General features: G+C 36.6%; 1 protein-coding gene across 5 annotated transcripts in view; it reads right to left on the reverse strand.

The window, feature by feature from the left end:
- The window catches only part of TMEM135 (transmembrane protein 135), a 341,452-nt gene that overhangs the window by 237,182 nt on the left and 91,057 nt on the right, over window positions 1-13,213 (reverse strand). The gene's annotated exons all lie outside the window — the stretch shown is intronic.

Consider the following 13,213-nt stretch of genomic DNA (forward strand, 5'->3'; position numbering starts at 1 on the left):
AAAAAAAAAAAAAAAAAAACCAAAAAAAAAAAAAAAAAAAAAAAAAAAAAAAAAAAAAGCATAATAAAGGAAATAGAATTACTTTTTGCAACAAACAAATTTTCCTGCATACCATACCATGTTTAATTTTACGTATCAACCTGACTGGGCCAATGAATGCCTAGACGTTTGGTCAAATTATTATTCTGGGTATGTCTATGAGAGTGCTTCTAGGTGAGATTAACATTTGAATCAATAGGCTGAGAAAAACATATTGCCCTTCCTAATGTGAGTAGGCTTCATCCCCTCAGTTAAAGACCTGAAGAGAACAAAATACAAACTCCTCCTGTGTGATTTCTTGAGCTAGGATACTGGTATTTTCCTGCCTTCAGACCTGGCTGAAACATCAGTTCTTGGGTCTACAGCCTGCTGGACTTCGGACTGGAACTCACACCATTTTGTCTTCTAGAACTCAGACCTTTGGACTCAGACTGGAATTACACATTGGCTCTCTGACTCTCCAGCATGCCAACTGCAGATCTTGGCATTTATTAAGCCTCCAAAATTGTAAGTCAATTCCTTAATTTACACACACACACACAAACACACACGAGGCTTCCGTTTCTTTGAAGAATTCTAATAAGCTAAATCTGAATTGTTTCCAACATCTTTATTTTTAAGGTTAGAATCATAAGCTACAAAAGCCAAATATAAATATCTCAAACAAAATGACAAGAAACCAGTATCATACAGCAATATTTACCTATCTTCTTACAGTTTTTATATGTGCACAATCTCATATGATTTCCATAGCAAGCCATGAAGTTGTTAAGGCAAGATTCTCTTTTGTTTATGAATGAAGAAATCGCATCACAAATCGGAAAGCAAAACAAAAAATCAGATCTTGTAACACACACCCAGTGCATTACACCATGCTGCCTCAACAGAGACAAACAACCAGCTTATTAAAAACAAAACAAACAAGCCAAAAAACTAGGGCAACTTGTTAATAATATATGTGAGAAGACACATGCAATCTTCAAAAGTTTTCCATAACTATTATACTGTAAAGCGTCCCTATAATGAAAATCATACCACCAAACTTCAGTGATGATCATTAAGCCTTACTACATACCCTACCTGAAATAGCCTTCCTCTCCTACATTTAAAAATTTTTATGTAATAGTTGAGATAGGCTTTCAAGATAAACATAAAAATATACTTAAGTTACAATACTGAAACAAAATATAATCAGGAACAAGACTCAGATTGAACCCTGCATACATTATACCCATGTTCAAAACTGAGTAATACCAATATTTTTATAATATTGGGACAGTCTTGAAAACACATACCTGTCACTTCAACTTTCAGTGATGTAACTTACATGCAGCACAGCAACTTTAAACCAAAAACACTCTTTCATACCCTGCCATCTTCTGCATACTTAAGTACAAATATTATGGACTCTAATGTGAAATATTTCAATTAATAGAAAAAAATCTAATACATTTCTAATTGAACAAGAATATTCAGATGAAAAATAGGAAGTATACATATTTGTTGCAGTCTCTCCCATAAAATACTGGGTGATAAACTGAGTGAATATTGGGCAATGAATTGAACCCTTTAAACAGAACTCATGAACACTAAGAGTTCAAGACCAGAAAGTAAGGATGATTTGAGAAAGAGAAGAAATCACAGATAACAGTAACTATCTTGACTAAAAAATAACAACTGCTTCACTATTTGTTGATTCATAAATTCCATTAAAAAGATGATTAAGCCAATGCTAAAAGATTTAAACTACACTTCAACTCACTCATATTAAAGTCTAATAATGAGTCCATCAACCATTTGATGAATATAAAATCCTTTACTATTCTTTGATAGGGTAACCCTAACCACCTACTTGAACCAGAAATCTAATCATGAAATTTAGCCACTGGAAAAAAAGAAAACAACACAAAAAAGAAAGCTTTAAAAGGATGCTTGGTCGAGTGTGGTGACTCACACCTGTAATCCCAGCACTTTGGGAGGCCAAGGTGTTAGAGGTATGTGAGACAGAGAAATTCCATTTTGAGTGACAGCTAGGAAAATGAAGCTGAGATGTGCTGGGCTGCATTCTCAGAAAATCAGGCATTCCTAGCCTCTGATGTTTACAGTTAAGGGAACAAATTAATAATGTTTCCTAAACAGACGCAGACTTGGGAATGCCCAGATATCCTGATGGCTGAATAACAAAGGCATTCCTAATTTTGCTTTAACAATAATAATATCAATTCTTGCAAAATATAGTAATTAAGAAAATTAATCCTTTATCACAAACCCTAATAGCAGAGCACATATCGCCATATATACAAGCATTGTACCTAGAGTGGAAATGATCCTCTTCTTACTTTCAGGAACATTCTACTGTCTACGGAGTAGCTGTTCTTTCATAACTATAATTTCTTAATAAATTTGCTTTTGCTTTGCACTGCGGACTTGCCCTGAATTCTTTCTTGCAGAAAATCCAAGAACCCTCTCTTGGAGTCTAAATACAGATCTCTTTCCTGTAACAGAGGCAGGTGGATCACGTGAGATCAGGAGTTCAAGAACAGCCTTATCAACATGGTGAAATCCCGTCTCTTCTAAAAATACAAAACTAGCAAAGCATGGTGGCTCACACTTGTAATCTCAGCCACCTGGGAGGATTAAGCAGGAAAATCACTTGAACCCAGGAGGCAGAGGCTGCCGTCAGCCAAGACTGCACTACTGCACTCCAGCCTGGGCAGCAAGAGCACAACTCCATCTCAAAAAAAAAAAGAAAAAAAAAGAGGTTTAACTTCTTAGACTTCACAGTTTTGTCTAAAACAATCTCAACTTACCTTTAAATGTGGGAAGACAAAGAGAAGTTGTTCAAAATAGTTTTTCTAACATTTGTAAGTGAAAATTTCTGACTACTATAACTTAAAACATAGATTTTATTAAAAGGAAGCTTCAGATTCAGAGCATCTGTTTATTAAGTATTTGTAGGCAGTGAAGTTTTCTTACTGCCTTTGCCTTCAAGTTAAGTAAAGGCCAAATTCTCCACCACAGTATTGGATTTGTGAAACTGTCAAATAAGCTCTCTTTCTATAAAGTAATTGCTCCTTATTTCTCTTGATTTCTTCATGTTAAAATTTGGTTTTTGTCCCATAAATGTTAAACCTAACATATGTTCACTTCATTATATTCATATAATCACCATGTCACTTCCTTAGGAAAGGCTTCCCAAACCTTCTAAACTAGAATGGATCCTCTTGTAAGACAGCCTACTAGCACTCTGTATGTCTTCTTAATAGCGCTTATCACAGATAATTTCATGTGTATTTAAGTTTATCTTCCCCCTTCACTGTTAACCTCCAGGTTCTCCTCACTCCAGTATTTCTCACTCATTATAGGTTACATGTAATATTTGATGAATGAAATAAGGGTAGAAAAGAGACAATGAAAGGAAATTTAGATTCAGAGTAAAAACAGTTATACTACACTCCATGGGCTCTAAATGCAACCAAAGGCACATCGAAATTCAGGATAGTCCTGGTTAATTCAGTGCCTCCTGTGCTTGCAAGTTTCTGACATGCAGGTCTAAAAAACAGATCCCATGTCTATTTCTATTTCTTTCAAGGCTTAAAAATTGAAGCTAATCAAAACAAGCCTTCCTTCATCACTGCCAATAGGTGCAGAATCTTTCAAGAAAACTCCCAAAGTGAATTAATCACAATTTAAACCCCCAAGATCAAGTAAGAATCAAGAAATGAAAGCAACCTGACAAATCTAATGAGTCAAAAGGCTATATAAAATAAATGACAGTAAGTTGAAAAAATTCAGCATTCTTATAAAAGGAACTTGCTCCAATCTGATGATTCTTGATTTAGCACTCTTCTTTAATAGTTTTCTTTTCTTTTTTTTTTTGTTTTTTTTTTTTTTTTTTGAGATGGAGTCTTGCTCTCTCACCCACACCCAGATCATAGTGGTGTGATCTCCGCTCACTGTAACCTCCAACTCCTGGGTTCAAGCAATTCTCCTGCCTCAGCCTCCCAAGTAGCTGGGATTACAGGCACCCACCACCATGCCCAGCTAATTTTTGTATATTTAGTAGAAACAGGGTTTCACCATGTTGGCCAGGCTGGTCTCAAACTCCTAACCTCAGGTGATCCACTCACGTTGGCCTCCCAAAGTGCTGGGATTACAGGCGTGTACCACCGCACCTGGCCTATTTATTTCAATTACTGATTCCTCTCAAGTATAATTATGAGGAACACAGAGTCTCATATATGGTATGTAAGATCAATTCACCATACTACCTTGACTCATTAATTATTCAGGCTCACTAACAAATGCTTATTAACTATATTCCTAGTATCCAAAGATAAAACAGATTCATTTCCTATTACATGAAGGAAAAAATACACAAACCTGAATTACAACATTGCTTAAGAGCATATCAATGAGTAGAAAAAAAACTAAGATTAGTGATTAATTAAAAGGCAAATTAAAAGTTTAACCTAGTTAATACAGATTCGAATTAAGTCTTTAATACAGTACTATATTATCTACTATACTATGATAATGGAAGAATAATAAATCTAAAATATTATAAGACCCTTAACCATCAAAACATCAACCACTATCAGGCTTTCTATGTGCCCAGTTTAAGTCCTTGGGGATGAAAAGATATTTCACATTCACTGTACTATAAAAGTAATGGAAGTAACTGTAATGTAAAAAATTGTACTGACATTTTAAAAAGACATTCTTTAAAATGTTTTATTACTTGTCAAGCAGTCAGTTCAATTAACTCCCCTTCCCTAATTACCACCTATCACCTAAGTACTCAATAACTAATCTGATAATAAGCAAATGATCAATCTATTGTCAAGATCTTACCACATTTTTCATTTCCAAACCTTATACAGATTTAGGCAAAATAAGTCTGCGTTCCAGCCTTTCAATCCACATCGTCTTTTCTTAATCAATAAAAGAAAATATCCATATATACACTGTTTATGCACAAATTGAGGCACAAATTTTTTTCTCAAATTCATAACTCATAAAATGAGAGTTACCTTTTATGTATTCCATAAAAATACTCATTTTTTTTTTACAAACTGGCTGTTGTACAATTTAAGATATTCCCTAGAAATGAAGAGCTCTCTGTTGTAAATTACATAAAACATAGACTCAAAATATTAAATAATGTGATTAAATCTGAATTGAGGTGAAAAAGCAAAGAAGAAAATGGCATGAAATATAATTCAACAAGCAACAGACAGGCCACATAAGGCTCTGAAGGCCATGGTAAGGATTTCACATTGTCTTACATTGGAAAGCCCCTGGAGAGTTATGGGCAGAGGAATAAGAAAAGCTGACTTGCATTTTTAAAGGATAATAGATAGGTATTTTATCCTCATTTTACAGATGAGGACATTGAGGTTCACAAATGTTAAAAAACTTGCTCAAGGTCACAAAGCTGGTAAGTGACAGGACTGAGATTCAAGCCCATGCTCTTCCCATCTCTTAGAATACCTCCCAAAACTCATTTACCTGAAGACTTAGTAACACTATCACCTCAAGCTCTTCATACAGCTCTATCTGCTTCTTTCTTTTCCTCTGCTCCAACTATAAGCATTTTCCAGATTGTCTTCTCTTTCTAAACTCTCTCCCTTGCTGACCTAACCCATAATCATAGCTTCAACTTTCATCTTGATGATTATGACACCTAAATCTAAATATCTTGCCTCAGTTTCTCTCTAGAACAGCAGCCCTGTATTTCTCAATGCCTCATGGTTATTCTCCACTTATATATTGCACTAGTAACTAAAACTCAATATGCCCCAAAGCAAGCCAGTATGTTTCACTGAAAATATTTTTTCCACAGCACTACCTTCTACATATCCCAATAAGCAAGGCTTAAAATCTTACGGCTTTGTTTGATTCTTCTACCTTACATCTTTACATCTGAGTTACTGGTTTTTGTTGTTGTTGTTGCTTGTTTGTTTGTTTGTTTTTAGAGACACAGTCTCTGTTGTCCAGGATGGAGAGCCAAGATCTCAGCTCATTGCAACCTCTGCCTCCCAGGTACAACTTCTGCCTCTAGGGTTCAAGCAATTATCCTACCTCAGTCTCCCAAGTAGCTGGGATTACAAATGCCCACCAATACGCTGGCTAGTTTTTTGTATTTTTAATAAGGGAGGGATTTCAGCATGTTGACCAGGTTGGTCTCTAACTCCTGACCTCAAGTGATCCTCTGGCCTCAGTTCCCAAAGTGCTGGGATTACAGGCATAAGCGACCATGCCCGGCCTGAGTTACACTGTTAATCTAACAGTTCCATATGCCACTGTCAGATTACGCTTTATAAAACAATTCCAAGCATACCATCCCTGTTGGCAACTTTTAGTTTTATTTTATCTGTACCTTATGGCATTTATCTCAATGAATTTGTATTCTAGGAGTATATGTGCCTAATCTCCCCTCCTAAACTATAAACTCAATGTAAGAGGTATGTCTCATTCACTTTATTCCTCACCATACCACATAGCACACAGCTGCCATAACCGCACCTTGCGAATAGCAGACTCAGTAAATACTTGGTAAACAAACAGGGGACAAATATTCCAATACCAATAGTCTAGGTTCAGATATTACTTAACCTCATCAAATATCACAGTCTCCCCCTCATCATATATTTCATCAATATTTATTGGCAAATAACCAAAAGAAAGTTTGTTTTGTTTTTTGTTTTGTTTTTTCCAGAGCTCTCCTGTACAACTGAAAGAAAGTTTTTAAGAGTCAAAAAGCTCAGGCATATATAGTTTTTTAAAACATGAATAAAAGGCCTGATTAGTCAAACTAATCTGTATCACAATAAAACCAACTAATGAGTTGGATATGAAAGCAATCTGATGGAAAATCTGTTACCAGAGGAATTATTAGTATAGAATTGACTCCCTCATTCCTCCAGGTGGATCTCTTTCTACCAATACGCATTTTTATCCCTGATCTACCACAACTAAGAGGCAAATAATGGTAAACCAGATTTGGCCTGCTCTACTTAGAGTTAGCTGCTACAGGAAACAGTAAGTTGAGAATGTGTTTACTGCAATATTAAGTCCTCACCTCTCAACTGGAAGTGATATGCTAGAAACTGCAATTTGTACTCAACAGAGAGCAGCTGAAGAATAACAAGAAGTCACAAATAAAAACAACTTCAACAAACTCAAAATGTCACATTACTAAACAGGAAAATCCATCGTTCAATTGTTCACTTATAAGAAAAAAAGACCGAATGACTTGTATCTCCAAAGGGATAATAACAAATTATGAAAAAATCATTCAGTTATTGAATAGAAAGATAAAGTCAGTCCCTTATTTACAACCCCACAAACTAGGTCTCTAGCAAAAATCAAAGGGGGATTACGCAGAGATTTACAATTCCATGGTCTCCAAATCTCAGACAATCCAAACAGATATTCTCAGTAGTTTGCATTCTTTAATGATCTCAGGATTTCTTCTTCTTGTTTTGTTTTTAAGCCAAAAATAAAAACAAATGCCTATTACCAACAACTTTTTATACTCTCATTGCTGGTCTTGTAGTCTCCAGAAAGCCTGCTAAAGCACTCACTGCCTTTAAACACTCAGTCTGTAACACTGAACTGATTTCTTCAATCAGTGGTTTTCAAGCATTTAGCAACCAATGAGACTGTCCATAAATCGTTTTTTATTCCTAGGAATTCCAACTCTGGCTTAAATGTTTATTCAGAGCCTAGAAATGATTAACTGATCCTTTGTAACCTAATAGATTTCTTAGATTATATGGTTCAAAGGGAGTAAATATTGAGTAAATATGTTCATCCACTGAAGAGCCTAAACATCTAAAGGTCAACAAATAAACTGGTGTTTAAGTCATTCCTTCCCAAACATGCAAAAGATTCTACTTAGGACTCAGCTAAAGGTTAAATGCCAGTACCTTAACCTAGAGGTTCTGAAGAAAACCACCTAGGAAAAGAAAGTTCTTAGTCTTAGAACCATCTGAGGTTAGCGAACAAATTTTCCTTCTTAGGGAAGGTACCCAAGAATCTTAATAGCATAGAATCCATACTCCCAAGTGGACCACTGTATATTCTAAATTTGGCACAAAAACAAGGGCATTATGCTTTCCTTAATCTTAGTGGTAGTCTAGGGTTTAAACAGTTTAATAACTGTTTCGTGTGTATGTATGTGTGGCAAGGGGTACCACCTATTTAGAATATATGGCAATAATTAACATTCAAGAAATAAAATGTCCGAGCGCAGTGGTTCACGTCTGTAATCCCAGCACTTTGGAAGGCTGAGGTGGGCAGATCACCTGCGGTCGGGAGTTCGAGACCAGCCTGACCAACATGGAGAAGCCCCATCTCTAGTAAAAAATACGAAATTAGCTGGGTGTGGTAGCACACGCCTATAATCCCAGCTACTCGGGAGGCTAAGGCAGAAGAATTGCTTGAACCCAGGAGGCGGAGGTTGCAGTGAGCCAAGGTCACACCATTGCACTTCAGCCTGGGCAACCAAAGTGAAACTCCATCTCAGAATAAATAAATAAATAGATAAATAAATAAATAAAATATATAAATTCCTAAAATATATTTTTGGTACATTCATACATTGTTACCATATACTACAAAACATGTAAGAATCTGTTTTTTAAAAAAAACTACAGAAATAATTGATGAGTGAGAGTTGATGTTCTTTACAAATTGTTAAAACAAAGATTCACTATTATAATGAAAGGAATCATACATGTATATTTTGAAATGGTTTAAACAGTAGAAGGTGAATACTAAGAACAATTGTAGATATCAAGATTAAAAGAAGCAAGAGGGCAGATGCATAGAACAAGAAAGTAAATATGATATGAAGAAATCAGTTTAGTACAATACACATGATAATGTTTCAGATGAAAAGCAGATATACAAGACCATTTTTACAGGCTCCAGAAAATACTCTGTATAAAAATCTTCCTTCATGTTGGGGCTCAGAATACAATACTCCAAAATGAATTCCTCAGAAACAGCCTTAGAAGCAGAAATTTTTCACTGATCTTCTGCTCTTCTGTCTCCTAGGCTCATTCTCCCCTGAACTAGCCCTAGAAACTAGAATCTTCCCCAAGGCAGGTCATAAAAACCAGAATCCATTTTCCCCAAAGCCAGCCATAAAATCTTAAAATATACCAACTTTCCCTTTGCTTTTCCATGTAAAAACTGGCCATAAAGAAACTATCTGACCTACTCTGTTTGACTGTAGGTCATAAGCCCCCATTCCAGAGAGGGTCCTGCCCCAGAAGAAAGGAATGCATGCTCAGAGAGGCCAAGAAGAATCTAGACAGACAGGCCTTCCTTGCTCAATCAAGTCTATCAGCATTAGATCCTTAATGTCCAATCACATTTCTACATAGCTGTCTATTCTCTGTTAAACCTAAGCATAAAAACAGATCATTTCCCCTGTATTTTGGGGTCTTCATTCTGAAGGCTCCCATGTATATATGTTAAATAAATTTGTACATGCCTTTTCTCCTATTAATCAATCTGCCTCCTGTCAGTGATTTTTGGTGAACCTTCAGAGGGTCAAGGGGAAAAGTTCTCCGTTGGTCCCTACACAAGCTTGTCTTTAGAACTTCTCCATTTCTAGCAATAATGGCAGCTGCAACAATCTGACTTGACAATCTAGAAGTATAAACAAGTCCTCAACCTGCCCCAATATCCTTAGCCTCTAAGTCCTGCTCATTCTGCCTGGGATATACCTCTAGAACTGCGCTTTCATTTTCTCTGGCAGACCTGCTAAATATCTCTTCACTCCTGCACTATTCATGAGTTCATGCATTCATACCTTCAATCATTTGGACATGTATTAAGCACTTAATGAGGTACTATGCTAGTCTAAATACAAACAACTGTTTTAACAGGAAGAGACAGAGATCATAATTAATGACTATTATCCTATTTAACTCCTCCCAACAGCCCTTAAAAAATGGGTACAATCATCTTCTGCAAAGCAAGGGGACTGAAGCTCCATGTGATTCAGTAATTTTTCTGAAGATCACATTGATAGTAAATTGCAGAGTGAGATTCCACGGGAGTTCTGACTCTTTCCACCGCTTAGTGAATCTACTGCATCAACTTCTCAAAAATTTTTCCTCTCCAGTCTTCCCAGTGCTACTAGATTTAGCCATGTGAAAGCATCATTTTGTACTTGTAACCCCTATGCTCAAAAAAAACCTCAATAGCACACACACCCAAAAATAAACCCTCAGTAGTTCCTTTAGCCTGTCCTTCAGTCTGACTTTATCAGTCAAAAAAAAAAAAAAAAACATACAAGAACTGAATCCTGTCTTTTTCCTTAGTAACTCTAAATCTTGTGACTCACTCAATGTCTCTAACCTTCAGTTGTCTTATCTATAAAACGGGGATACTAAGATGGAGTCATATAAGGATTAAAAAAAGGTAAAATACGTAAAGGACTAAGGACATAATAAGTATAAGTTGTTATTGCTCACAACTCCTGTACGCAAACCTTCTGTTACAGACAATGTGTGCATTGCTTCTCTTACAAAACCTGCCTCAATTTACAGTATCCTCCCTCCTCTCCATTAAGAATAGGTACTCTATAAATACCTACTGCATGAATGAATGTCTGTACAGCCTTATCCTCAAGGCACAAGTCAAGGGCCACTTACTTCGGGGAGCCTTCCCTACCCATCTTCCATGAACTTCACTCTTAAGTGCCACTGGAGAAGGGAGGAAGAAGAATATGCCTAACTATTCAAAACCTATGATAAACTAGAAAATATGTGATACATAAATGCATTGTTTCATCTAATTCTCAAAAAGAAAGATAAAGTAACATAAACAAAATCAAATAGCTGGTAATTGATAGAGCTGAGATTCAAATCCTGATATCCCTGATGCCCCTTTTCTTTTTTTTTTTGAGATGGACTTTTGCTATTGTTGCCCAGGCTGGAGTGCAATCTTGTAATCTTAGCTCACTATAACCTCTGCCTCCCAGTTTCAAGCAATTCTCCTGCCTCAGCTTCCCAAGTAGCTGGGATTACAGGCATGCGCCACCACACCCGGCTAATTTTGCATTTTTAGTAGGGACAGGGTTTCACCATGTTGATCAGGCTGGCTAGTCTTGAACTCCTGACTTCAGGTGATCCACCCACATTGGCCTCTGTTTCAGGATTACAGGCATGAGCCACCAGGCCTGACCTAATCCCTTTTTAAAGTCCAACTTCTTTCCACCACAGCCACCTTGCATCTTAGTACATGGGGGTATACATTTAATCAACTATCCAATACTTATAGAGAACAGCTATATGCTCCCAGTAGCCCCACCCACACCTACATGGATAACTGAAAGAAAACTGTCACGAAACAATGCTTATCCTTAGTATGTGCAATGTGTTCTAACATTTTCTATATTCTTCCATTTCACTTAATATAAAATAAAATGCTATTCAGTTCCCACTAATTTTATTTCACAACTACCGATGAGTAGCAACCCAAAGTTTCAAATACACAGATGAAAGGGTACAAGGCCACATGAGATGGAAAATTTACCCTCAATAAGTACTTAATCCGGTTGGAGATATAAGAGTAAAACACAACTCTTTTTCCTAAACACCCCTCCAACCCACCTTGTTGGAGTAGGAGAACCTACATTCCTGTTGCTACCCTGAGCTTCCCTATCATAGAATATAATCCATAAATTATATAGGCTATAGATGTAACAAGTATTAGGCATTCAACAAATATTTGTTAAGTGAATGAATAAATGAATGAAAAGTGCTATGGATTTTCCGAGGGAGAAGTAGATAGCATAAACTCTCTCCCCACCTATATCATAATCCTCTGAGGACAGGAACAATCTTTTGTATAGTTGTATATCCAGAGTTCAATGTTTGTAGATGTTTTAATTTTTACAAATCTGAGCCTTATACAGTGAGCTGTGAGTGTGTCACTACACTCCAGCCTGAATGCCAATGCAACAAGACTCTGTCTCCAAAAAAAATAGACTGGCCACAATGAATGTGGAAAAGCAGATAAACATGAATCTTTGTGAAAGAAAATCGAGAAAAAAATTTCCAGCTCCAGGCCAGGTGCGGTGGCTCAGGCTTGTAATCCCAGCACTTTGGGGGGCAGAGGTGGGCAGGTTACTTGAGGCCAGGAGTTCGAAACCAGCCTGGCCAACATGGTGAAACCCCATCTCTACTAAAAATACAAAACAATTAGCTGGGCATAGTGGCTCGCACCTGTAATTTCAGCTACTTGCGGGGCTGAGGCAGGACAACTGCTTGAACCTGGGAAGTGGAGGTTGCAGTGAGAGAAGATCACACCACTGCACTCCAGTCTAGGCAACAGAGCAAGACTCCATCTCAAAAAAAAAAAAAAAAAAAAAAAAAAAAAAAAATCTAGCTCCAATAATAATTATTAGCCTCTACTCTAGATCTTTATTATTCAAAGTGCAGCCCCCACTATCAGCATTACTTGGGAGTTTGTTAGGAAAGCAGAGGCTCAGGCCCCACTAGGACCTAATGAATTAGAACTCCCATTTTAACATAATCCTCAGGGGATTCCTAACACACATTAACATTTGAGAAACATCAGTCCACACAGTAAAAATGAAATGGGTGTCTGCAACCACAGACAACGTATCACCACCTGTGTTATCTCTGAAATAAATAATCCGACTTTTCAAGTAGTATTACAGATACAGTCATGACACACTTTCAGGGACATTAGGGTATAAACCTAAAGTACTTCAATGAGAAATAATAATTGATCACCTGCTAAATATTGAAACTTTTAGAAGACATACAAAAATATGATCTCTGTCTTCTTAGGGCACAAACTCTGTAAGGCAAGAAAATGAGACAATGCACTTCAATGGCCCAATTAATAATAAACCTTTAATATCAAGGATAAGGTTATTGAAAAAAGATTTTGGCGAGAACATTTAAGAACATTTTTAATAGTCCTCAGTGTTACATATATATTGCCAAATATTCCCCATTAATTGACCTATATATAAAGTTGTGTAACAGAAGGAACTAGGTGACACAAAGTCAGATGTCCTAACCAAGTTCACTGACTCAAAGACTGGCATCACCCTTTAAATCACCACAAACAATCTCATCCCAAGAGTCCGTTCTGTGAACTTGCAAAAATGCTTGCA

The sequence above is a fragment of the Sapajus apella genome, unplaced genomic scaffold, assembly GCF_009761245.1.
Source record: "Sapajus apella isolate SASKATOON/1434 unplaced genomic scaffold, GSC_monkey_1.0 scaffold34, whole genome shotgun sequence".
NCBI classification, from domain to species: domain Eukaryota; kingdom Metazoa; phylum Chordata; class Mammalia; order Primates; family Cebidae; genus Sapajus; species Sapajus apella.